The sequence below is a fragment of the Excalfactoria chinensis genome, chromosome 2, assembly GCF_039878825.1.
Source record: "Excalfactoria chinensis isolate bCotChi1 chromosome 2, bCotChi1.hap2, whole genome shotgun sequence".
In the NCBI taxonomy this organism is placed as follows: Eukaryota; Metazoa; Chordata; class Aves; order Galliformes; family Phasianidae; genus Excalfactoria; species Excalfactoria chinensis.
Window position 1 is genome coordinate 33,623,941 of NC_092826.1, and position 24,774 is coordinate 33,648,714.

General features: G+C 36.0%; 1 long non-coding RNA gene across 1 annotated transcript in view; it reads left to right on the forward strand.

The window, feature by feature from the left end:
- LOC140248817 (uncharacterized) overlaps positions 1 to 24,774 on the forward strand; it is a 78,336-nt gene that overhangs the window by 12,106 nt on the left and 41,456 nt on the right. The gene's annotated exons all lie outside the window — the stretch shown is intronic.

Below are 24,774 nucleotides of genomic sequence, written 5' to 3' on the forward strand. Positions count from 1 at the left end.
AATGTGTACTTAGATTTGAGACATGCTTCAGTTATTGATTTATCTACTCATGAATATACTATTAGGTGTTGTTAAACCAGCTACAGAGAAACACAGCAATAGTAGTGAAAGCTTTGTTTTTTGAATTAGCTTGATGTCTGTAATGGCTATGATTATATAATATTGGCATTCTTATATGTAAGCATATACATACATACACAAGTGCACATAACCAGGTTTTCCCTCCCAGAAGCAAAGACCACAACAAGTTTTCTTTTCACTGTGTTTTTCCTCTGTTTTTTCATAAAAAAAAAAAAAAAAAATGTGAGTTCCACTTACACCAACTTTCTTCTACACCTCATCTTTGCAAAGGGTATTGCACTAGAGTGCTCCTCTGTTTGAGCAAACGGCACCTTCCCTTCCACGTGGGACATCAGACAGAGCTGTAGAAATGGTTTATCTTTTCCATGATTTATCTATTTTGCCACTATTCAACAGCACATTTTTGCATGCATAGCACATAAACCTAGATACAGACATTGCTTTACTACTAGTAGAACTTGCCAAAGAAGACCACATTTTTTGCATAGCAATGGAAAAAATGGTAGCTTTCTCAGCATTAGTTCCTGGATTTTTGTTCTCCTCTTGGATGTCTGCACCTGTATGAAGGCGTGAGAAAAGAGCAGCAGTTCAGAGGTAGAAAACAAAGGAAAATAAGTGTAATTTGTAATTTCAAATTTACTAAAAGATTTAAGAGATAAAGGAAGTGTGAGGATCCACTTTGTCCGCACGTGCAGGTCCTTGGTTGTAAGACAAGTCAGAGCAGACAGCTCTCAGGAACACTGGGAACTTTCAGACTGTTTGCAGGAAACTGATGGCACTCAGCTCTAACTATAACAAAGATACAAAATTATGGTTATGAGATACATTAGATGTCCCACTTTGCTTTCTAAATTTCTTTGCTCCTGTTTGCCACGGAAACTAAACTTACAAAACAGCAGGTCAATCCAAGCCATGAGTCATAAAAGAATTATTATGAATTCTTTGTGTTGACTCATCCCAAAAGTTGTTTCCCTTATGAGTGTTAATCTTTGATCACTTCAAAAATATATTATTAAATACACTTTGTTGATAAATGCAAAATACTTGCCATGATATGTGAGTGGGTCTAAGACACTGAATAAAAATCCCATAGAGAGCAAGTGAGAAATACAAGTGAGGAAGGTGTTTTGGTATTAAACACAGAAGAAGTAGATCATGCTGGATTTTCATTTTCCTTGTTAGGAGCTGCACAATCTTACTAAAGCATTATTTATTTCTAACAACTGTTATTTTCAAATTAAATAAAGAAAAAAAGCATTCAATTTTGTTTTCAAAGTCAGAGTATTTCACTGCTTGTATTTATATTCATTGAATTCCAGGGTTACATTTTAGAAACAGTAGGATACCCATTTTGATCCTAAGATTAGAGGTATGTCCACTCTCATTTTTCCAGAACTGAAATGAAAAACAAAATGTTTTTTGAAAATTCACTTGGTCTTTTTCAGCCAAAATTTCTTAAGCATGACTGTTCATAGAGCTGAGGAAATGTGATGAGGATGGAGCGCAGAGGATTTTTTTATTATTATTATGCCCTCAAAGCCTTTTTATCCTTTTCCTTTGAAGTCTCTGCAAGTTATCTAGTGTTTGTGTTAACTTTCTATATGAGATAAAAAGCACCCTGATTTATACTCATAGGAGACATTCTAAACATTTGAGAAGGTAAAGAGCAGGAATGAAGTCTATCTGACTAAACAAAGCCTAGCACAGAAAGCGCACCCATTGTAATGGTTTATTTTAAATTTTGAGTTGACTCCTGCAACAAAGCTATCCAAATTTATTTCCTAAACAGGTGAAAACTGCAGTTTTCTCTCCAGTGACTGAGGTTTTTCTCTACATGCTTCAATCCTTCTTTTGCTTATAACTGATAGACTTCAGAGAAGCATCCATGGGGAAAAACAAAAATATTGCAGACGAAACAGGCAGGTTCAGTATTTATGACATCTTTCATGAGAAATGCTCAGAAACAGAAAGAATCTCAATGCCTGTTAATGAATTTGATGAAAACACAGCAAGCTCTACTTCTGTTCTTCTGATAGGTCCTTTAAGTGGTCACAATGCTCAAGTTAGTGGAAGTTAATTCCTTTGTTATTTCAGCTTTAGTAGAAAACACTCCAACAAGTTTATTTTAAGGTTTCTTATATAAGTAAGTTTGTTCCTAAAGAGAAAGGAAATTGACTGTGTGATGGGATTTAGTCTCTGTAACTAAGAAGTCAAATGAAGCCATAAAAGTCATGACCTTCTATGTTTGACTTCATGATGTATGACATCCATGCCTAATTTAGTGCTTATTAAAGAAGTAATGTTAATGGTTAAGGAGTACAAAGGCTTAATTAGATTTGTAAGAAGATAGCTACTGTAGAAAAAAGAGCCCTTTATTCTGTATTTACTACAAACTTTGAAGAATGTCACCAATATCATCTGAGAAAACTAAAGTCAATCCAGCAGCTGCAACCTGTTGTTAACAACCAACATGTCCTTTTAAAAATTTGATATTTGACTTTATTCCCTGGTGGAGGCTTATTTTTTTTATTGACCCTCAAAAAATGAATAATTACAGGAGCTTTCAAATGGTAAAGATCAAATTAAAAAGCATGTTCAGTTTCAATTCAGGAGCTTACTTTGATTTTGTTTTGTTATGGTTTAACCTATTAGGAACCTAAGCTCTGCACAACTGTTCACTTACTTTCTCCCATGATATAAGGGGGAGAGAATTGAAAAAGGTTGAAGTAAGAGACCTTATGGTTTGAGATAAGGACAGTTTGATAAGAAACCAATAAAAAGAAAAATGAGAAAATAACTTTTTTTTTTTTTTTTTTTAAGGTTAAGATTAAGTAAGGTGGAGGAAAGGGGAGCAGAAGAAAGGGAAAGGAGGAGAGGGGAAAGAGAAGAGAAGAGGAGGAGAGGAGAGGAGAGGAGAGGAGAGGAGAGGAGAGGAGAGGAGAGGAGAGGAGAGGAGAGGAGAGGAGAGGAGAGGAGAGGAGAGGAGAGGAGAGGAGAGGAGAGGAGAGGAGAGGAGAGGAGAGGAGAGGAGAGGAGAGGAGAGAAAAAAAGGGAAGTTTTGAGTTGGTGGAATGATGCAAGAAACACATTTGCAATAGTCATGAATAACCATAGATATTTTGCTATTGCTACCAAGACATAAGAGATTTCCAAATATTTGTCTCCCGTTATTCACAATACTCAAAACTGTTTCAGTGAATCACCAATATTTCCTAAATTTGTACTGAAAATATATTGTTCATTGCTCACTGTTCATTATTTTTTAGTCATAACTCGTTATCTTTTGTTAAAGTTTCATTCAGCTAATCAAGAAGAAGAAAATACACTGTATGACCAATAACATCCTATAAATAATGATTAATCAAAATGAGCACTTTCATAACAGTGCCGTGACTAAAAACCATTCAGCTGAACCAGTTACCAGAGACACACAATACTAATGTATTGACACCAATCAAGAGTAGTTTGTGAATGAGTCATCAACAAAAAACCAAATTAATTTTGGGGTCCCAATGGCACCAGTAAGTAGTGTTTTGACATTAGATGCTAAGTTTAACCATTAGATTCCTCCTTCTTTAAATTTTATTTCTGTCTTATCAAAATGAATTAGGCAATTGCCCTTGTCTGTAGAACTGGATTTAGTGGGAGAATAATTAGTTTTCACATGTGTTTTATGAAGACCAGCTGCAAATTAAAATTTTCTTTGCTTGTTTTCTCCGCACGTTTTTTTTTCTACCACAGATATCAGCCTAGCACTCCCTTACCTTTTGGCATTTTTTGTACTATTTTATCAGAAGTGGCCATTTGTTGGTTGAATGATGAAAACAGGCATTTGAGGGACTGAGAACCTAATCCTGTATACTAGTTGTAGTCACACTTTTAAACTGATGTTTCATTTTTCTCTATGAATTCAAAGTAAAGACTAATGTTATTATTCTTTAACTATGCTTCAAAACTGCATGTCTCAGCATTTTGAAAGATCAGCATTACTACAGGTTACTCTATGATGCATGAAGATACTGAATGGATTATCTACCCCAAATTAGGTTCCAGCAAGTCAGAACCAAATTAACTACTACATTTGACAAGAATGGGCTGAAACATTAAGAAATTTCTAATGAGAAAAACAAACACAGAATTTACCTTGGAGTCCTCTAAGACACTGCAGTGATCTTTAAATTTATTTGACTTTTTGGACACTGATTGAAATTTAATGCAATTCCATTTATTAAAAATGACTGTGGGAAGAGGTGATTTTGATTAATTAGATATAATTGTTTTTCCTGATGAAGCTGATTATGGTACATCATACTGCTCTGAGATTTTCCTTCAAACTGAAAAATTCAGAGATGGCTCTTTGAACCATTCATGTCTACTCACCTCAGAGGCACTGAAGTAAGAAAAGTCAATAGTTTTTAGTTTTGTCTTAGCAGTTTCTGTCATTTTTCACCTTGAGGGGACATCTTTATTTTTACGTCACATATAAATATCTACAGGGACAGGAGACTGTGAGCTTATAATTTAGGGTCAAAAGAGGAGAACATCTGCCATTACAACTGCAGGTTGCCTATTAATATCCTTCTGAAAGACATCCTCTTTAACATGAGAGTGTATAGCATTATTGTCATACTTCATCTGAGCATAAATTTTCCATAATTTATTAGACACAATTTTGCAATGCAGTACTGGTGTTTTTAAGTAGCTTCTCAGAACTTCAAAGTTAAAAACAAGTAGTGGCATACTTATTTATAGCCATAAACCATGTATAGCACATGTTACACTGCATTTGCAATGTAATAAGTGACCTCTGAAGAATAAACAAGGACAGTAATAGTAAGTGAAGGTATGCAAATCATAAACCTAATGCACCTGGTAACTAAATTTGAAAAAAAATTAATCCTTAGCATGGATGTATACTGCACTTGTCAAATTCAGTCAGTATAACTGGTCTAATGGACAGCTTTTTCCCATGGGGGAGATGGTGATTCTGCAGTGTAATTCTCCTCAATTTTACCCTCTCTCTGAGCTGTACTGCCATCAGATAGAGCTATTTGTTGAAGAAATTGCCATCTTTTCCCATTAAAGGAAACTGCTTATCCTCATAGTTTTCCTAATTTCACGTAGCAGATGATACTGTGCATTTAAGAGATCTCAAAGGCTCAAAGCAACCTTTCGGGCATGATTTTGATGTGTTTTTTTGTTGTTGTTTTGTTTTTGTTTCTTTTTTGTTTTTGTTTGTTTAATTTAATTTAATTTTATCAATAAATGCTTCTTATACAACCATTTTTAAAGTAACATAAATGTTGCTTTATATAGAGGAAAAAATACTTTTGAAGATTATCCACAAATTTCCTTTTTCTGATATTTTGCACATCTTTTGTTTTCTTGAGTTTTTCTATCCATGCTTTCACATGAAAATAGCAGAACAAAACCAGAAAAAAAAGTCCATGAGATAGGATGAATCTTCTAATATAATAGTAACAGCTTCTACTACTTAACTGTTGATCAATGCAGAAGTGTATAAACAGCAGTAGTGAAAATGAAAGCCATGACCATAGGCTTTCTAAGGAAATAACAGCCAAATCTTCCTAGATGGTGAAAGTTCCTGGTTAATTGCTAAAACATAACTTTTTGGGGTGTACAAAAACTCATTCTCAATTCTCTGCCCTCATAGTTAAGCTTCAAGCAAAATTTGAAATGCTGTGACTACACATGGATTAACTATGCCTGAAGGATGAATTTGTCTGATAAGTAGGGGTGCAATCTGGTGATTTCAGAGCTGGTGCTGGCTAGCTCCAGATAAAAGAGGAACTTCTTTTAAATCAGTGAAATGTCATCATTTACTCACTGCGTCACCGAGATCAAACCATGGAAGCCTAATAAGTCCTATTAAATGTAAATGGGACTTTCTCATCCTTAGTTTAGTCTTTATGATACTTACTGCTGTCTGCTTTCAATTTATAAGCATGAAGATATGAACAGATCTCATTGCTGCTGCAATGGCTTTGTTTTCTTGCTGTTGTCTGTGATTTATGTTAGGAGCAATACTGGTGTGAGCAAGTACTGAAATATGGGCAGCTGTACTTTGAGAGCAACAAATGGAGGCTCAAAGGTAGATCTCTCCTTTGTTAGCTAAAAGGCACATTTGTTCCTTCTGGTTATGTCACGTAGGTTAGACCAGTGACTTCAAGAGCTGGGTTCATTCCAAGAGGCTGGGGAAGCCTTTTGCTCCACCCACCTTTATTTCTCCGTGAAACACGTGTACAAAGAAACATATGTTTTCCTAAAATGAGAAATAAGGAAAAAACATTCCGATTACATTGAAATTTGAGGGACTTAGCAAGAGGGCAAGTGCAAATGAACCATAAAGTCATCTCTGACATATGACAGTCTTTTCTCTGTAAAAGTGTGAGCAGCTTCCACTCATAAGTATAGAAATTCCTCTTGTTTGTGCAGTGAAGGAAGACTAGCTTAAATTCCACTGTCAGTTCTATTGCATACATTAAAGATGTGTCACTGTGGGATCTAATTTTGACCTCCACAGAGATTTCAAGATTTGCATTGGATGTTAATGTGCAGAAGTTGACCACTGTGAGTCAAATGCTAATAAAAGCAGATAGCAGTGAAGAATATAGTTTGAATTTAAGATTTCCAAACATTGGCAATAAATACATAGATAGCTCCGAAAGTAATGCCTTCTGTTTATATCCATAGAAACTACAGCAGATACAAAGAATGTGACACCAATGACACTAATTGATAGAACAAATTCTCAGCTACAAAATGCTATTTCTCAGCATAATCATTACCACTAGCTATGTATTTTTGCCAAAAATGGACAAGAGCTGCATGCTGCACTTGTAAAGATCTGCACCAGCAGAACCAACCCACTATTTCACAGCTGCTATGATAGCATTACTGCTAGGAAAATGTTGCCCATGATGTCCATCTTTCATTGACTTGAACAGATGGAAGTCAGAAGGCACCAAATCTGGAATATATGTCAGGTGTGATAGGACAGTACAGTCAAAGATGTCAGTATGCTCCATGGTCTTTAGATTGATATGGGGCATTCCATTATGGTTTTGCAAGAGAAAGGCTTCCTTCTTTTCTGTCTTGACTCTGGAAGTTTGAGCCTTCAGCCTAGTCAGCATCACAATGTAATGATCAAGTTCCAGGAAATCCAGAAGGATCACCTCTTACCTATCCCAAAGGACAGTGCACATCACTTCACCAGCTGAAAGCTGCATCTTGAACCTTTTCTTTAGTGAGGAATTCATGTCACCCTCTATAGACTGCTGTTTCACCTCTGACTCGCACTCCCATATCAGACAACATTCTGTCAGAGTGCCCCTCTGCTACCATCTGTCACATGACAACAGAATATGATTGAATATTGGTGAGAAAGTTCAACCTCTACCACCATAGTGCAAACATCTGCCTTTGGTGTTCTGGGCCAACATAATAACATAGGAGGCATAACTTTTGGATCAACTGTCATTATATACTATCATTTGTAGTTCAGAATTGAAGCTGGGATTAGATCTTTCCCTTTTGTATGTGACTTGTGGCTTCATCCCTTTGAAACTGATTTCTTTGCCAGTAGCACTTCAAAATATTTAATAAATAATATATATAATAATATATATTTAATAAATTTTATTTATATTACCTCAGTCTGAGCTTTGCATCTAGGACAGAACTGAGATTATATATATATATGTGTGTATATAAATATACCTATTTCATATATATATATGTATGTGTGTATATATATATATACCTATTATATATATATACTGAAAGCAGTAATAAAGTTGAACTTTCTGACTTTAGAAATTATGATAAACATATATATGTGCAAAATTTATGAATGCTAGCTAGTTTTTAACATGATTTCTATAGCATAATCCTTATGCTATCCTGTATGCCATTAAGTAAAAAGATAGCATAAGGACTGTGCTATAGAAATCGTGTTAAAGATTAGCCAGATTAATTTGTCATATTAATCTTTCATGTTGCTTAGCACTAATCATAGTTTTCTAGCTTGTTGGGAAAAAAACAAACAAACAAAACATCAATACTTAGAAAATTAAATAGGCAATTTGATTTTTCAGTGCTGTTGACAAGATCCCATTTCAAAATCTTGGGGAGCATCGGCAGTCTGAATAGCAATGGGAACTGACTGCAGGGAGTTTTGACTTCACTGTATTCAGGAAATCTGAGGGTTTATCATGTTATACAGGAAAGTCTGAAGCAGAAGAAAATAGCATTTCAGTTGTGGATTAAGCTCACAGAATAATAATAAGTAAATGCTGATATGAGTTTATGCATTCCTAATTTTCATGGTACCTATTAGGCCTGTAAAACTAAACATGTGAATTCATCCACTTTTTAAGTTCCAGGTAAGTGAATTTACCTAATGTAGAGACATCACCGATTACAACTTTCAGAAGACAAAAGATTTGAGCATCTAATATACTAGGTAATATTAAGAGCTATAAAGGCCACGGCTCAGATCTGAGTATCTAAAGGAGCAAAATGATATAAATCTGTACCCACTTTCACTAGCTGTGCTTTCATACTTTTTTGTTGTTGTTGTTGTTTTTCCTCTGTTTTCTAGATACTGAAACTGTTAGTTTAAGTAGGTAAATATTTACACTAATATAGCCTTAAATCATTGCTCTAAAGAAAGTATCTGTAAGCATTTTACCATTCAGTTTCCTGGCCTGGCAACACTGTAGGAGTGAAGCCTGAATTTCCAACTGTGAGAACTTTACAGTATACTTTTCCATAACAGAATTGTCCCATTAACATTCAGATTTATTTTTCACTTAAAAGTAAATAATGATTAACTAGACCTGCTCATTTAAAAATCATTTGTTAGGTGTTTGTTAATAGCTTAATCATCATTTGATTGTCTCAGATTATTTTGCTGGCAGATCACCTGCTTTTCAACTAAGCTAAAATATTTTTTGTTTACACATCAGAAAATACAGAAAGATGATAATATTTAGAAAGCAAAGAAAAAAATGAAAGCTGTGTTCAAAAGCTTTATTTATATAATTATCCTATAATTAAAGTAATTACAAGTTGTGGTGAAAAATAGTCTTTATTTTTATTTGCAGTTTCTTGAGGGGTGTTCACTGATCATCATCGAGAAGCTACACAAAGAATAATGGGAGATGTTCACATTTCTGCAAAAGATTTAAGCCGCAGAGGATATGTTCTTCATGAAACAGCTATGCATCTTAACAATCCGTTAATTGACAGGGCTGGATGAAAGGGAGCTAGCTAGACTGATGTTCAAACATGTTTGCAAGCCTCAATAATCTCAACAGCCACCCCAGTTACTCTGGTTATAAATTATCTGAATTCTCTGAATAGAGAGGATTTCAACCATACAGCACTGTGAAAACACTGAAAACGACGACTGGTTTTGCTGTCGGCTTCATCATGAAAAATGTGGAGATTCTTTTCAAAATCATAGGACTTCTGTAAATGACGGATTTCTTGTCTTGTGGTATTTTTTTTTTTTGTTTGTTTTTTGCTTTTTTATTTTATTATTATTATTATTATTATTTTTATTAGAATGAGAAAAGCCAAAGACTTTATAAAGTGAAAATTTAGGTGTCAGTGAAACTACCTGAATCTAGGAGTGATATTTTTGAAATATGAGAAATACTGACCTGAGAGCAAGAACATGAGATAATTCCTCAGGAAGTCAACCCTCACATTATATTTTCCTTTTCTTTGGTGCATAAGCCATCGTAGTGTGGTGGTTTCACAGCAGTGGGCAGCTCTGCCACACCACTCTCTCACTCTGCCTCCTCATAAATACAGGTGGAGAAAATTTTAAGAAAAAAGGAGCACTGCATGAGATAAGGACAGAGATATCACTCATCATTTACCATCATGGATTAGACAGACTCAGCATAGGGAGATTAATGTAATACATTTCCTATTACTAACAGACCTGAGCAGTGAGAAACTAAAAGCAAACTAAAATCACCTTCCTCCTATCCACCCTCTTCTAACCCGTTGTGGTGCAGGGGAATGAGGGCTGTGGTCAGTCCATAATGCTTTATCTCCTTCATGGTCAACGTCTGCCCCTACTCTACATGGGGTCCCTCCCACAGGGTGCCATTCTTCCCCAGCTGATTCATGTAAATATTGATACATGCACAATCAATATCTGCCAGGTCTGTGGGAAATTAGGAAAGCTATAGCTCTCATAGTGTGACATCTTTTTATTGTACAGATAAAGAGAAATGTGCATTGATGATCTCTTGAGAAAAGCATCTATTTATTACTTGAAATGAGCCATATAAAAGAACAAGATGGATATTTTTACAATGATAACAAGCAAAATAGAACTTGTTTGGGAATTTCATTCTTTTTCTAAGTATGATGTACAGAAAAATATCAAAACTTTTCAGTCTAGTCTTACAAGCAAAGACTAGAAAAGCAGTCAGTACATAAGGGCTTTAACATTAAAAATATATTTAAAAAAAAATCCTGCAAGAATACATTTTCATTTTGAGAGCATAACATGGTTACACATGTCATTAGAAATATTGTACATGGATGCTTTCCATCCAAACTCAGAATGCCAGCTGTACACCATCTCAAGGTATACATCTGTTTCTCTGATGTACATCGTCAAGATCTAGAAAAATAACAAGACTTCAGTTCATGAAAATGGTAAAACATTTACCTGAATGCATTTGTTCTTGGGAGACTTACAAGTTCTAAACCTTCCTTTGACTCTTTGGTCATGGTCCACACTCAACTCCTAAAAAGGCAAATGGAAAAATAATTAACTGTCGGGGAGCAGCTAATGTTTCCCTACCTGTCAATTTGTGAATTGTTTGCTTTTAATTTCCAACATTAAGCTTTTAGTTTCTGCTTCTCCAGAACATGTGCTTAAATTATTTGGAAACTCACATTTGCACATATCTCAAATTCTAGGTGAACTGAGTGTAACTGCTATTATGCGCATTAGATATCCAGAGCTCTGCATCTATGAAGGCTAAGGCAGCTTTCCAAGACTGCCTTTTTTGGGATCTGGGGAATAACCTGAATTAAATGAGAAGACTGGGTCAGCCAGTCTTCTCAAGAAATATTGAGACAAGCTAGAATGTGTTTCAGGCATACAGTACTGAAAAAACCCTGGAGCATAGCAGGGTTGATATTTTGAATGACCTAAGATATCACTACAGCAGTTTTATCTGGTCTATGTAGTAATTTGTTTACAACACTCAGAAAAAAAAAAAATAAAAAAAATAAATTTCCAAACAATTTATAAATTAATTGTCAGTAGCTAACACAGCAGTAGTTAGGGAGAATTCATATAACCACATGGCAAAAAATACTAAATGAGATTTTATAGAAGTTTTGTGCTCTGACTGGAACATAACCCCCATTTTCAGGAAGGGGAAAAAAATAAAATAAAAAAATCCTAGGAACTACAAGCCAGTCAGTCTCACCTTTATGCCTGTTGATATCATGGAGCAGATTCTCCTGAAGGCCCTTCTAAAGCACATGGAAAATCAAGATGAGATGATTGGCGGTAACCAACATGGCTTCACCAAGGGTAAGTCATGCCTGATAAACCTGGTGGTCTTTTATGAGGGAGCCAATAAAGGAACAGCAGTTGATGTCATCTGCCTGGACTTTTGCAAAGCATTTGACACTGTCCTGCATGACATCCTGGCACTTAAATTGGAGAAAAATGGATTTGATGGCAGACCACTCTCTGAGTAAGGAATTGGCTGGATGGTCATACTCAGAGAGTTGCAGTCAATGGCTCAATGTCCAGACTGAGACTGGTGATGAGGGATCACTGCTTAGACCAGTGCTGTTTAGCATCTTTGTAGGCAGCACAGACAGTGGGATCAAGTGCACCCTCAGCAAGTTTGCAGATGACACCAAGTTGAGTCGTGCAGTTGACATGCTAGAGGGAAAAAATGTCATGCAGAGGGACCTGGACAGGCTTGAGAGGTGGGCCCATGCAATCTCGTGACGTTCAACAAAGCACAAGGTCCTGCTCCTGCGTCAGGACAATCCCAAGCACAAATAGAGGCTGCAAGGAGAACAACTTGAGAGCATCCCTGAGTAGAAGGATTTGAGGTTGTCAGTTGGTGAAAGACTCAACATGAGATGACAATGTGTGCTTACAGCCCAGAAGGCCAACCATATAGGCAACCTGGGTAGAATCAAGAGAAGTGTGACCACTATATAGAAAGAGGTGATTCTGCCCCTCTACTCATCTCTTATGAGACCTCACTTGTAGTACTGCATCCAGCTCTGCGGCCCCCAACACAAGTATGACACAGAGCTGTTGAAGTGAATTCAGAAGAGGGCTACAAAGATGAGGGCTGTACTATAAGGATGAGGGAAAATGGCTTTAAACTGGAAGAGGGTAGATTTAGAGTAGGTAATAGGAAGAAATTCTTTACTGTGAAGGTGGTGAGATGCTGGAACAGGTTAACAAGTGAAACTGAATACCCTTTCCTGGAGGTGCATACCCCAGGTCAGGCTGGATGGGACTTTGAGCAGCGTGGTCTAGAGGGAGGTGTCCCTGCCTATAGCGGGGGTTGGAACTATATGATCTTAAAGGTCCCTTCCAACGCAAACCATTCTATGCTTCTATGATATATAAAAAGACTAACTTTGCCAAGCCTGATCTCTTCCTAAAACTGCACCATCTGTGGGAAGTTAGGTCCATTTATATCTAACCCTGTTCTTAAAGTATTTCCCCAGAACTGAAAATAAATCTTCCCTTCAAGTCAGGTTTAACACAAAATTATAGAAGAAGTAAATAGCATTCTTTCAGAGTTTACAAGTAAACTTTTACCACCTTCATTACTTCATTAGTGTTTAAAAATGTTATTGAGTATAACAGATCACTTTGGGAGAATGAAATTTCAGAACAGATAGTCCATCTGTGCTATAGCTTTAAAAAGTTATTTTTATGATTAGTTATTGTTAACCAAAGCAGCTCAGACAGGCAGCTGTGTCAGCCTGGCAATTTACACCTTCAGAGTAAAATTTAGGAAAACTACTCTGTTTTGGCAAACTTCTTTTACTTTCCTTTTTTATTTGCTCAGTTTCATGGATTCTCTGCTTTGTTTTAATCTTGACATTCTGGACAAGTTTCAAGATGCACCTTCATAAAATGTTTATTTTGTTATTGTCACCAGGAAATCTCTGATAACCAAAAATTTGCTTACAGGCATAACATAGCCTTCATTCGGTTTCAATATTAAGAGCAGTTTAATGAAATTATTACAGTCAAGGATCACTAGTCTACTTTTCATAAGTGTTCACCACAGAGCTGGTATCTGGTAGCTATGTGTCCCTGGGAAAGTGAGAAAAAGGACCCTCATTTGGAGTTCATCTTGAAGTCAACAAGTTGCAAGTCCAAGCTTCTTTCAGAAATGCTTTCTGTAGAAATGACATGAAAGGTCTACTTGTCATTGACATGCTCATTTCCTTAAATCATCAATAAAACAGTAAAAACATTTAATTTCAAGTGTTTCTTAAATTAATGATATAGCAGGTTAAGATATGTATTTTAAGAATATAATAAAAGAATTGAAAAAAGATTAATAATAGTAGGGATGCTCTGAGAGACCTTAAGATCTAGCAGAAATCTCTGGATCAAACAGTTTGGGAGGGGCTAAGTTCTTTGGACAGGAACAGAGAATTTTCAGATTTAAGAAGATTTAGGGAGCAGTTACAGCAAGTGTCTGCTGATCCTGGAGTTGTTCTGGTTAATGAAGTGGCAGTTGCCTTCCCTTATAACTGTTCCTTATTAAGCTAATCTGTTATCTGCATAATAAACTCATCTGACAATGATAATTGAGTCTGCTTTTTATACAGATTTTAGCACTGCCTGCATTTCATATAAGGCTTTTGAACTTCCCAGATCACAACTGTTGCTGTGATATGACATGGATCCTATCAAGCACAGTACAGCTCCCACTGGAAAGCCTTACCCTAATGAAGCAAGCACCAAAAGTGTAGGTGCTTTCAGTAGTACAAAATAGATGGGCTTTCAAAACAATCCATCAATAAAAGCATATCCACTATTCCTTAACTCTCAAACTAAAGTTTAGTCAAATAAGTAAATAAATAGTAATAAAAATCTGCAATTGTAATGACATTTTCACTAGATATATTTAAGCTGCGTTCTGAGTTACAAATATTATATTCTGCTAAGAATTGGTCATCTTGGAGTTTTTGTTTTGATTGGTGTGGTTTTTCTTATTAGGCAATCAGCATCAACAACAGCATTAACGCAAAAGCATCTTATCACTGCACAAATGGGCCAAAGATATTGCTACAAGCGCAGAAGGTTACAGGTTTAAGAAGGTGCTTTCCACTTATAATACATATCTTTATAATATCTTCAGGTTTGTTTTTGTTTTTGTTTTTGTTTTTTAACCTTGGGTAAACTTGATGTACATAGCTAAACTGTTATCTAAGGCTTGGGGATCAGGGGACCTCAAGGGATTTTACTACTCATTTGTTGTACCATTCAGGAACACTCCCTTTACCTCAGTATAACTGTTTTTCTAATGGAAAGAGAGACATAATATTTATCAACCTGAAAATGAAGGATCTGGGAGCTGCAAACAATTTGGCCATGAGAAGTGGTATGCATTAATAAAAATATTTCCTAATGTACAAGCAAAAAACTTACAAAAGCTGTCTTCAAAATGGGTACAGCGGTTTGTATGAAATTATAAATAGCTAATTTTCTTCAAAAAAATTTTTTTTCCTATTTTACTAAAAACATGAAATGAGAGCAAACAATTTGCATTTTCCTTAAAATAAAAATTATAAATATGTATAATTATGGAAACATTTAAAAAGAGGTTATCCTGCTGTGCAGAAAAATAACAAGGAGGTGCTGAATGTATAAACTGAGATAATTCTTACTATAAGAGTTGGAACCTTAGTCACAGGAAATTTTTAGGTCTCACATGAAAGTTTAAGCTCCTTATTGGGAGTTATGAAGCAACACTGAAATATAACCTGTGTGTTTTTTAAGATATAGCTCTGACTCATTTTATTAGGCTTAATTTGCCAAGGTTCGTGTAGCAGGTGGCTTCTGTGAGCAGAGCAAAGCACTGCCCATGTCAGATCAGTGCCATCTCCAGCTGCTACAAAAAGGACCCTCTGCTGCAGAAGCAGAACCATGAGTGATACCAGGTGTGCTCTGGGAGAGCAGAATTAAGGAAGGAGAGCACTGCCAGGCAACAGCATCTCATAGAGAGGAGTGAGAAATGGGAGAGAACAGCACTACAGTCACCAAGGTCAGCGCAGGAGGGAAGCTGGTACTCCATGTGCAGAGGAGAAGTTCTCTGCAGCCCAGGAGAGGCCCACAGTGGAGCAGACTGTCACCCTGCAGCCTAGGGGTACCACGTGGAAGCAATGCACCACTGAAGGGTTGTCCCTGTGGTACAGACCCGTGGAGCAGTGCTGGGAGAGCTGCAGCCTGTGGGAAGCCCATGTGGGATCTGTTTCAGGATGGACAGCATCCCATGGAAGGGACCCACATGGAGCAGGGGCAGATTGATCATGGAGTTACCGTTTTATCTGTTAGTAACAGGTAATAAATTATATTAATCTCCCTATGCTGAGTCTGTTTAGTCCATGATAGTAATTTGTAAGTGATCTTATTGTCCTTATCTCAGTCTATGAGCCTTTTTATATTGTGTTTTCTCCCTCTGTGTTTTTGAGGAGGAGTGAAAAAAAATGATGTGGAGGAGCTTAGCTGCACATCAGTGTGAAACTGCCACGCTCATCTATGTTACTGCATGTTTCTGGCATGTCTTTATAGTAAATACAACATTTAAAGAAAAGATTAAATTTTTAGACTGGATTTTTTTTTTGCCTCCAGATTATGAATTAACTCATGGCACCAGCTTCATCAAGGCATTATTGAGGCCTGGTGACTTTCAAGATATTTAAATTGTGCATTCATATGACAAAGGAAATATCAAAAATTCAAAGATCAAGAAGGAGAAAAGCTGTAAAAGTGACACTGAAGACAGAAATGCTAATACTTTGTTGCTTCAGGCATTATGTGATGCCTGCAATTTTCTGTGGCATCGGCAGTAGCCACACAAGTGCACAGTCACGTTTGGATAAATTCAATAGAGAAAGAAAATACCTACAGTAGGTATTTATTACTATAAACAAGGTCAGTTCTATAATAACAGTAAACATTTCAGGAATTTGAAATGCTTTTCAATACGTTTTGTCTCTTTTGTCATTCCCCTCCTCTACTCTTACCCTCCCCTGCCCCAATTAAATAGGATTACTTGTACCCTTAGAGAGTAACATGTATGTAAACATATCTATGAAAAGATTGTTTCTTTTCTGAGAGAAAGCAATCAAATTGACATGTCATGGCTTCTACTCTCTATGACAATTCTGATGGCGACAAGTGGAAGTGTCTTGTTCTCTTCTTATGTTAGAAGAATAAGACTGAGTAACAGGAAAAGGAATAGGAAACAGCACTAAGTATCTGCAAGATCAATTTAGTAATTATGGATTTAACCTGTCAAACACAGGTCACTCGGTCAATTCAGAAGGATCTGTATTTACAAGGCATCATCTTTGAACAAATATAGATAATCAAAATTTCAAGGCTAGGTCTCTCAGTGTAGAGCACAGGAGGTGCAAAAAATCCCATTAGCTTCTAACAGGATTTGTGCCCCTGTGTCTCATGCACCACTTTGAAAATTCACTCTCAGTCATCTGGAAGCAAGGTAATATGCAAGGCTTTCAAGATTACATCATTAGAATACAGACAAGAAGCTTAATCTACTATAGTGCACAAAGTATTAGAAGCACAAAAAATTGTTTATGGTTTAATATTTAACTTCAAGCTTGGATTTTTCCAGTGGACCATCCTATACATGTTTAATAGTTTTTATTAGTTTTACTAATTTGTAATTCAACTCATATAGTTAGTTTAAAATCTTTTCTGACCCCAAAATAATGAAGTTTCTAAAGATTACAGAATTCCAAGAACCATAATTCATAAAATTTGAATAGTTCAATTATCTTAAAAACAACAGCCCCGCACATATGCACTTACAAATTCTGTATTTGCATATCCTTTTCCAAGTATCTGTTTTGCTGATGGCAGTCCAGATAGGTGTCCATATTTTTAAATCGGTATGATTCCATTCACATCATCAAATCTGGATTTGGATGGAAATTCTTTGGATTTCTCTTGGAGAGTTTTGGATAAAAAATGTTTCAGTACACAATATGCACTATAATCTTTCCTAAATTTGAGTGTATTGCTATTGTTTTTAATAGTTATTTTTTATCTTACATTGGAAATCATATTGGAAGAGGAAGAGCAGAGTAGAAAAGCAGCAAAGGTCTCTTGCTGCAGATAAAAATATGTAAATTCTATCCATGAGTTCATACCAATAACTGAATCAAGTTAAAATAATTCATGCCAGATCTGCTACTCATATGAATTCCTACCAGATCTTTTCACCTAGAACAGTACAGGTGGACAACCAGGAATACTATCTTAATTAATTCTATTAAAGTCACTAGATAACTTGACTGTGAACATGTGAAAGAAAGTGCTGTCCAAAAAATTCCTTAGAATACTCTTCAGTTTTCTGGTGGCAATCTCTTTCTCCCAGTTTTATAACAAACATCATGCAGCTATTGAGCCACTCAAGAGATAAGTAGCTTGTAATCATGAAGATATATATTTGAATTAATAATCATAATCCTTCATTTGGTTGAGTATGAAGAGTTATTGACATCTCTTAAAAACTGATAATGAAGTCACATATCATAGTAAATGCTATCATTTAAAATAAGAACACTACATATATGAAGTAGTAATGAGCAATACCTGAGGAAACCAAAACTTTAAATGAAAAAGATACTCTTTTTGTATTTTGTATTTGGAGAGGCTGCCATCGTAGTTGCGCATACTGAAAAATTCTTCTTGTTAGTTGTGCTGGAAGTTCTTCTATAGGGCTTCTTAAGAGGAATATAAATCCAATAGTAAAGCATTTAAAGTCTCTAGATGATGCATGGGAGGACAGATTATTAGGACGGATATAATACTATACCAACAGGCCAAGCAGAAAAGATACAATATCAGATGCACATGCTGACCATATAATCTGTGGTTCCTGAAGTCTGTCAGTTCAAAATTCTAAGCAAAAGGATATAACAGAATCACAGAATCACGTATGTCATCTTCAAATTTTACAATAATTTCAGGCTGTGAATATGGGCCACCTCTGTCCACTGTCCTGATTTTGCAGTGACAGTGAAGTATCAGAAGGAGGTATGGCTATTTTATCCTCTTATTTCACAGTCCAAACTTGTCCTTTGTGCACAAGGTCCCTTCCAACTCTAATGATTCTATGAATCAAAGGCAGCAAAGCTTAATCCCCAACCTTGCCTGAAGAGGAGTCAGTCAACAAGTCTCCTGTCACCAGAAAGAATATGTTATCAGGCTAAATAGAACTATTGCTGGAAAAATGGTGAAGGAATAAGAGAGACCTGTGGGGAGCACACTCTTTTCATTGAATCTGAGCTACTCTGTAGAAAATAAAGAGTCTGAAGGTAAAAAAGAATTGAGCCAGGGAATGTGACTCTAGCCAATGCTTCAAATACAGTTCCCATAATATTATGTGAAAATGAACAGCAAAATGCATTAACAGTCCTGAAAGCAGTTCTCAGACTTTGACCTTCTGGGTTCCTCTTGCAACTGTGGTACAGATTCTTGCCCCTGTCTTTGCAGTGTATGAATATACTCCTATTACAATACTTAAATACTGCTGTTCTTTTACTTATCAAGGACCGTTTATAGGGCTCTGAGTAGTGGAACCTTAGTTAAATGCAAATTGTGCCCTCAGTTGTTAGACTTCCCAAAAAGTTTTGTTGAACACCTGAGGTATTTTAGGGGAGAATTATGTAGTCTGCATCCTTCATATTATTAACTCTCCGACAAATCCTTACCTTGTCCTCAGATAGTTAGATCTGTTGTAATTGCTCCACAGCAATTTACATAAGGTGAGAGAGTGAGTTCACCTTGCTTCAAAATCCTTTCCCATCACAGATTACTCTTTCATACTAATAGCAATTTAGGCCACTGATGGATAATTTTTCTTCCTTAACAGTTTGAAATAACCTAATTATTCCAGGTCAGAAAGTTATGTGGAATATAACTACATGTATAATGATACAGCTTTTTGTTTCAAAACTAACAAATAAATGTACTCCATATAGAGCATAACAGTTCCTCATCTTCCCTCTAAGTTGTGGACACAGTATTTGCTCCCCTAATACATTGTTAATTTTAGATGTTGGTGATAGAGATTTATTCAGTTTAATCTCATTTATTTTCCTCTGGTCAAGTTTTCCAGACCACTGAATTGCTAGTAAGTAAACATGTTTCTACGATCTCATCAGTAGCTTCACTAATACTGTTTTGTCTGTTTATAAGGAGTATGCAGAAGACATGGCACTTGTATTTGGATTATAAGTTGTGGATTGCTTGACAGTCTTCTCATAACATATTCATGGCAAGATATATTGGTTATGCAGTAAAGTATTTTTTAATTGCTAGCTTTAGAAATATTTAAGTACCCAATTATTTTTATCTAAATGACTATTACAGAAAAAAGGGAAAAGTTAAAAATGGATAGGGACATGGCTAGACAAGGATTGTGAGTTGCTCAGCAAGAGCATTGGGTCTTTGATTAAGTGTATAAATAATTAGTAAGATGCTTTAAGACATCTTTCTCTTGGTTCATAGAACCTGCGCTTATTCAGTTCCAGCTGAAAAGATACACCTTCATTCACAGTGAAGGACAGACACACTGTTGACCAAGTCAGTGAGAAAACTGACTCATATGGATGCACAAGAGACAAAATGTTTTCTGCACATACACAAATCAAACACTCATTTAACAGATAAGGTACCAGCCTGCATTTATACTGTTCTAGCAAAAGGTCACATGAAGCATGAAACAGATTTGGATTTAGTGCCCAGAAATGTAGGCATGTGGTTACATGTAATAGTATTTAATGCCTAGTTCTGAGTACATGGATGAGGTTTAGTGTCATGAACAGGACATTAATGAAATAAAGTAACAATGCAATGTAGATTATCCAATTTTTGCTTTGCTGAAAGTTGTATGGATACTCAAGTATTCTTTTTTTGTTTGTATTATGCAAACACTGATGGAATTAATTTGGTCAATGCTAATATGATGTTCAATATCCATTTGGTGGCTGTCACGGAGTTATCTAGATCAATCTATGTCTGTGACAGGGGGACAGTAGTCCCGTGGGTCCCCCGGCCCCTGGCAAATTAGGAGGGAAAAAAGGGAAAGGGGAAGGGAGATGGGAGCTGGGCTCAAGGAAAGCAAACAGAGAAGCAGCAACAATCTAAGGAGGAAAAACTTATTTCACTAACTATGATATTGGAATACAAGATAGCACGATATAATACAGCCTAATTGAAATTGAGGCTAATAAATCAAGTAAAATAAGAGAGAGAGAGAGAGAGAGGTTTCTGAAGACCCAGAAGCCTACTTTGAAATTGAAGGCACCACGGCTTGGAAGCACACCCACACCTGCTGCTAGTCAGAGCGTCACTTCCATGATGTATTTCCCTCTCCGACCGTGAGGTCCTCTGGAACATGTAGTTCTCCTCTGTGCTCCACATAATGTTATGATGTGGAATACCAATAGCAAAAATTAAAAAACCATGACAGTGGCTTTACTAAAATTTGCAAAACTAAATCTTGAAAAGCTTCCTGATTGCATTTCCACATGTGAACAGGTAATCTGGAAGATGAAGCCAGGCCACCTAAAGCAAATTAAAAATAACAAAAGATAGATATGTAAGTCTCATTAAGTTCTCAAATCTTTTGAAATCAGTCTAGGTATACATGTATTTATTAGAAGGGGGAAAAGAAAAAAGATCGTCAAGAGGTATAGCCAGATAGCTGCATCTCAAACAGTAAATATCAGTTTCTTTGTAGTGTAGAACTGTTCCATGTCATCAGTCCTAAGCAGGATTTTTTTTTTTTTTTTTTTTTTTTTTTTTTTTTTTAGTGATTTACAAACAGCTTCTGCAACATGTATTCCTGCACAATACTTTACTGAACTTACACAAAATCAGTTCTTTTTCTTGGTGGATCTGCTGTTTGGACTCCTACTTACAAAAGGGATTTTTTTATATTATGTCATTCCTTTTAGATCCATCTGCAGTACTGACCAATTAAGTAAATTACTCCATTTGGGGTGAAGTGATTACATTAAAAGAAGTCTAAAAGTTAGCAGAATTGCTCCAATCCCAACAGCATTTTTTTAATGCTATCAACTTATTTGGCATTATCAAGACACATAATAAAATGTCTTGTACTGTGGACATTATTAAATAGGTTTACACTTAGTACCATAGCCAAAAATCAGAAGCACAAGGAATGTTCTATCTCTAAGCTAAATAGTTACCTGTGAAGTTTTCTAATTTCTTCTACAGCTTCTCTAAAATGAAGTATTTCCTGTCCACCTACACATCTGTATTTCTCACTAGTTTGTCTAGTGTTTTGGTTACAGTATCCCCTTTTATATGGAATTCCCTTGACAAAAATATGTAACAGAAATGTAATTTTCTTATATTTTGAGAAGACTGCAAAAATGACCATACTTCAGAGGAAAATGCTAGATGCTCGTCTTCTTTAACTCTTTTGTAGATATTTGATAAGTAGTGCTGAGTAGACCATACTTTCTACTTCCTTTTACACCTAAATGTACTTCCTGTACTTGAGAATGTTTATGTGAGATCTTTGTAAGAGGTCTTTGTAAGATCTTTTATAATATTTTAGAATTATTCTTCTAATTGCTATTATTATTATTAAGGGAAGGGGTGTAAATACTGCAGAACAAGGAGGTGGAACGGGGCTTCTTGGAAAGATTACTAAAATGATGTGTTTCTGAATAAGATATGCATTAAATTGAATGTAAGTCAACTACATAGTGCAGTACTTTGAAGTACATAGTACATACCATGAAGTTGAACTCACAGATTTGAATTACAAGGTGAAAAAAAAGCTATGTATACTGATCATTCATGAATCAAGAAGATCAAGCAAAACTTTACTATGTGTAGAGTCTAGAAAATCTCAAGTACATAAGGTAGTTAATATTCAGTAGATCCAAAGTGCACCAAATAAGGGGACTACTATTAAACAACCACAGTAATTCATTAAATTTCATATATATTTCTAAATTATTTGTTTTGGGAATTTAAAACCAGTATGACAAGCAAACTGTGCTTTCCTTTCTGTCACTGACAAACCATTTATAGCTTGTGTAACCCCAGAAGTACCTAAAGGATTTGGGTTAAAGAAGTTTGGTTAGCTTACATTTTATATGCAATGCAACTGTTTTTCAAAGTGTTTGAAGGGAAAAATGAATAAAAATTACTCAGTTGAATAAAAAGCATCACAACGTGTTTTACCAGTTATGCACACTAAGACTACTTGCAGCCTCTGGCAAATTGAAAATGACAGCTTCTGAAAGGCAAGCTGTGAAAACAATCCCACTAAAACTTGACCTTAAACAGTGATGATTGCATGGATCATATATGACAAAAGAAGATTTTGTCTTGAAATTTATTATTGCATTTTACCTTTATAATAAATAGCTTATTCAGTTATATTTCAAGTGAAATTTGTGTTAGTAAGAAAGCAGCACAGTTTTGTTACAAATTTAATTTTAATACTTTTAGATTTTTTTTTCCCTTTGGAAATACATTGAATAAAATAATATATATGTAGCATTTATTACATTTTAAATATTTAAGGTCCTCTATAAGTACAGCAGCTGGTTTGTAAGTGTTTAGTATGGAGTGGATTGATTAGAGAGGCAGATAGACAGAGAGAAGATACATAATTAGGATCTCAAAGTTCCTTTTTAAGTTTAACAGTCAATGAAAAGTAATATGACTTCCTTAGGATGAGCAAAGCTTTCAAACTATACTCTTCAACCCACACAGCACTCTCCCCTTCTTCAAAAAAGAAAAAAAAAAAAAGAAAAAAAATAGAAGAAAAAAAAAACCCAAGCTCTTGTCCATAATTTTAAGGCCCTTTGTAAACTGTGTAAGCAGCAGGACCTTTGGTTTGGCGGCAGTGATTTTTTCCAGTTAAATGTGTAATTCAGCAAACTGAAGGACAGACACCTTGGAGACATCATTATTCTTCACCTATCTGTCAAAAAGTACAGATGATCTAGCTAGATCAGTCGCAGTCCTTTTATCTTCAGTCTGATTTCTACAGTTTTATTCGAATAGACACAGAATGTATTCATCACACCACGAGCAAGAATTTCAGCTCCAGCATCACCAGTTATATAAATTCTGAATTGAGTAAACTAATTTCCCCTGATTTCAGTCACGTGAAGCTGTGGGTGGAAAGGTCACTCTCATTAGTGGGGAGAGATGCCGCTGCCCTTGTGGCCAACTGGCTTTGCACCCTCCTAGTTATTGATGTGTGAACATGCAGAAGTAGGCAATGGCTGCAGGGCAAAGCTTAGCTCTCTCTACTTCAGGTTCTCCTAGGAAAGCTACCAAAGTTTTCCCTCTATGCTCTGGACCTCTCCTACAGGTAATTAAGGTGAAGCAGGTGATAAAACTAAAAGCAGTATGTTCAGATCATGAATTCCTCCTAGAAATATGCTTTCAAGACAACGGATCCATGGAAAATGTTCTTAGAATAGACGAACCCTGTCAGGTCAAAGTGACTCAACATTTAGTTTTTAGAAAGCAAAATCTTTCTGCAACCAAAGCCAATGAAAATGTCCACTGTCTGTCATTTTTGTGACTACTCCAGGTTTCTGACATTGAATGGCTGATTGAAATTTACCGTGGGACTGGGGCAGAAATCCCAATGTAGTTACAAGGACAGTCAACACTATTTCTCCTATAGGGACTGTACTCATCCCTTGGATCTTAGTGAAAATGATTAATGTAAATAAATCTCAAAAAAGAAAATAAATGATGAATTTCAGCATCCAAATAATAATCAGAAACAAAATGTAAAGCATTATCAAAAAAAGAAATGCAGGCTAATAGTGTTGGTTTTTAGTTGTTTTTTGGCTTGTTTATTGTTGTTGTTGTTTCCCAAAATATTGTAAATATGTGTTTCAAAAACAAGTCTGGGTTGTTAGGCTGTCTAAAACACATGATTGCCATACAGTATGTGTGAGAGAGAAAAAAAGCAGAGGATACTACTTTTCATGGAACAGTTAGGTAATTTTTGAGTAAGTGTTATCAAATCACCTTGTCACACAACCTGAATACTACATCCCAGTATGGACCTCAGATTCAACTGTTTTCTCTCATACGGTTGAATAATGACCAGTGTGCCTATGAGTGAGGGAAACATAATAAGAAATAGGCACGGAAACTCTCTTCCTGTGTTTCTGACAGCCTCCCCACCCCTCAGTACCTTGCAGAAAGAAGACCCTGACAGACAGTAAAATTTCCCTCCCCGGTGGCTCCTGAGTCTATGTGAAACCAGCAGCTCCAGGCAGCCACACTCCTGCTTGGATGGCCAATTTGGTGCTGGTGCTCCTGTTTTAGAACAGGGTTGGAAACCAATGTTGTGCACTTAG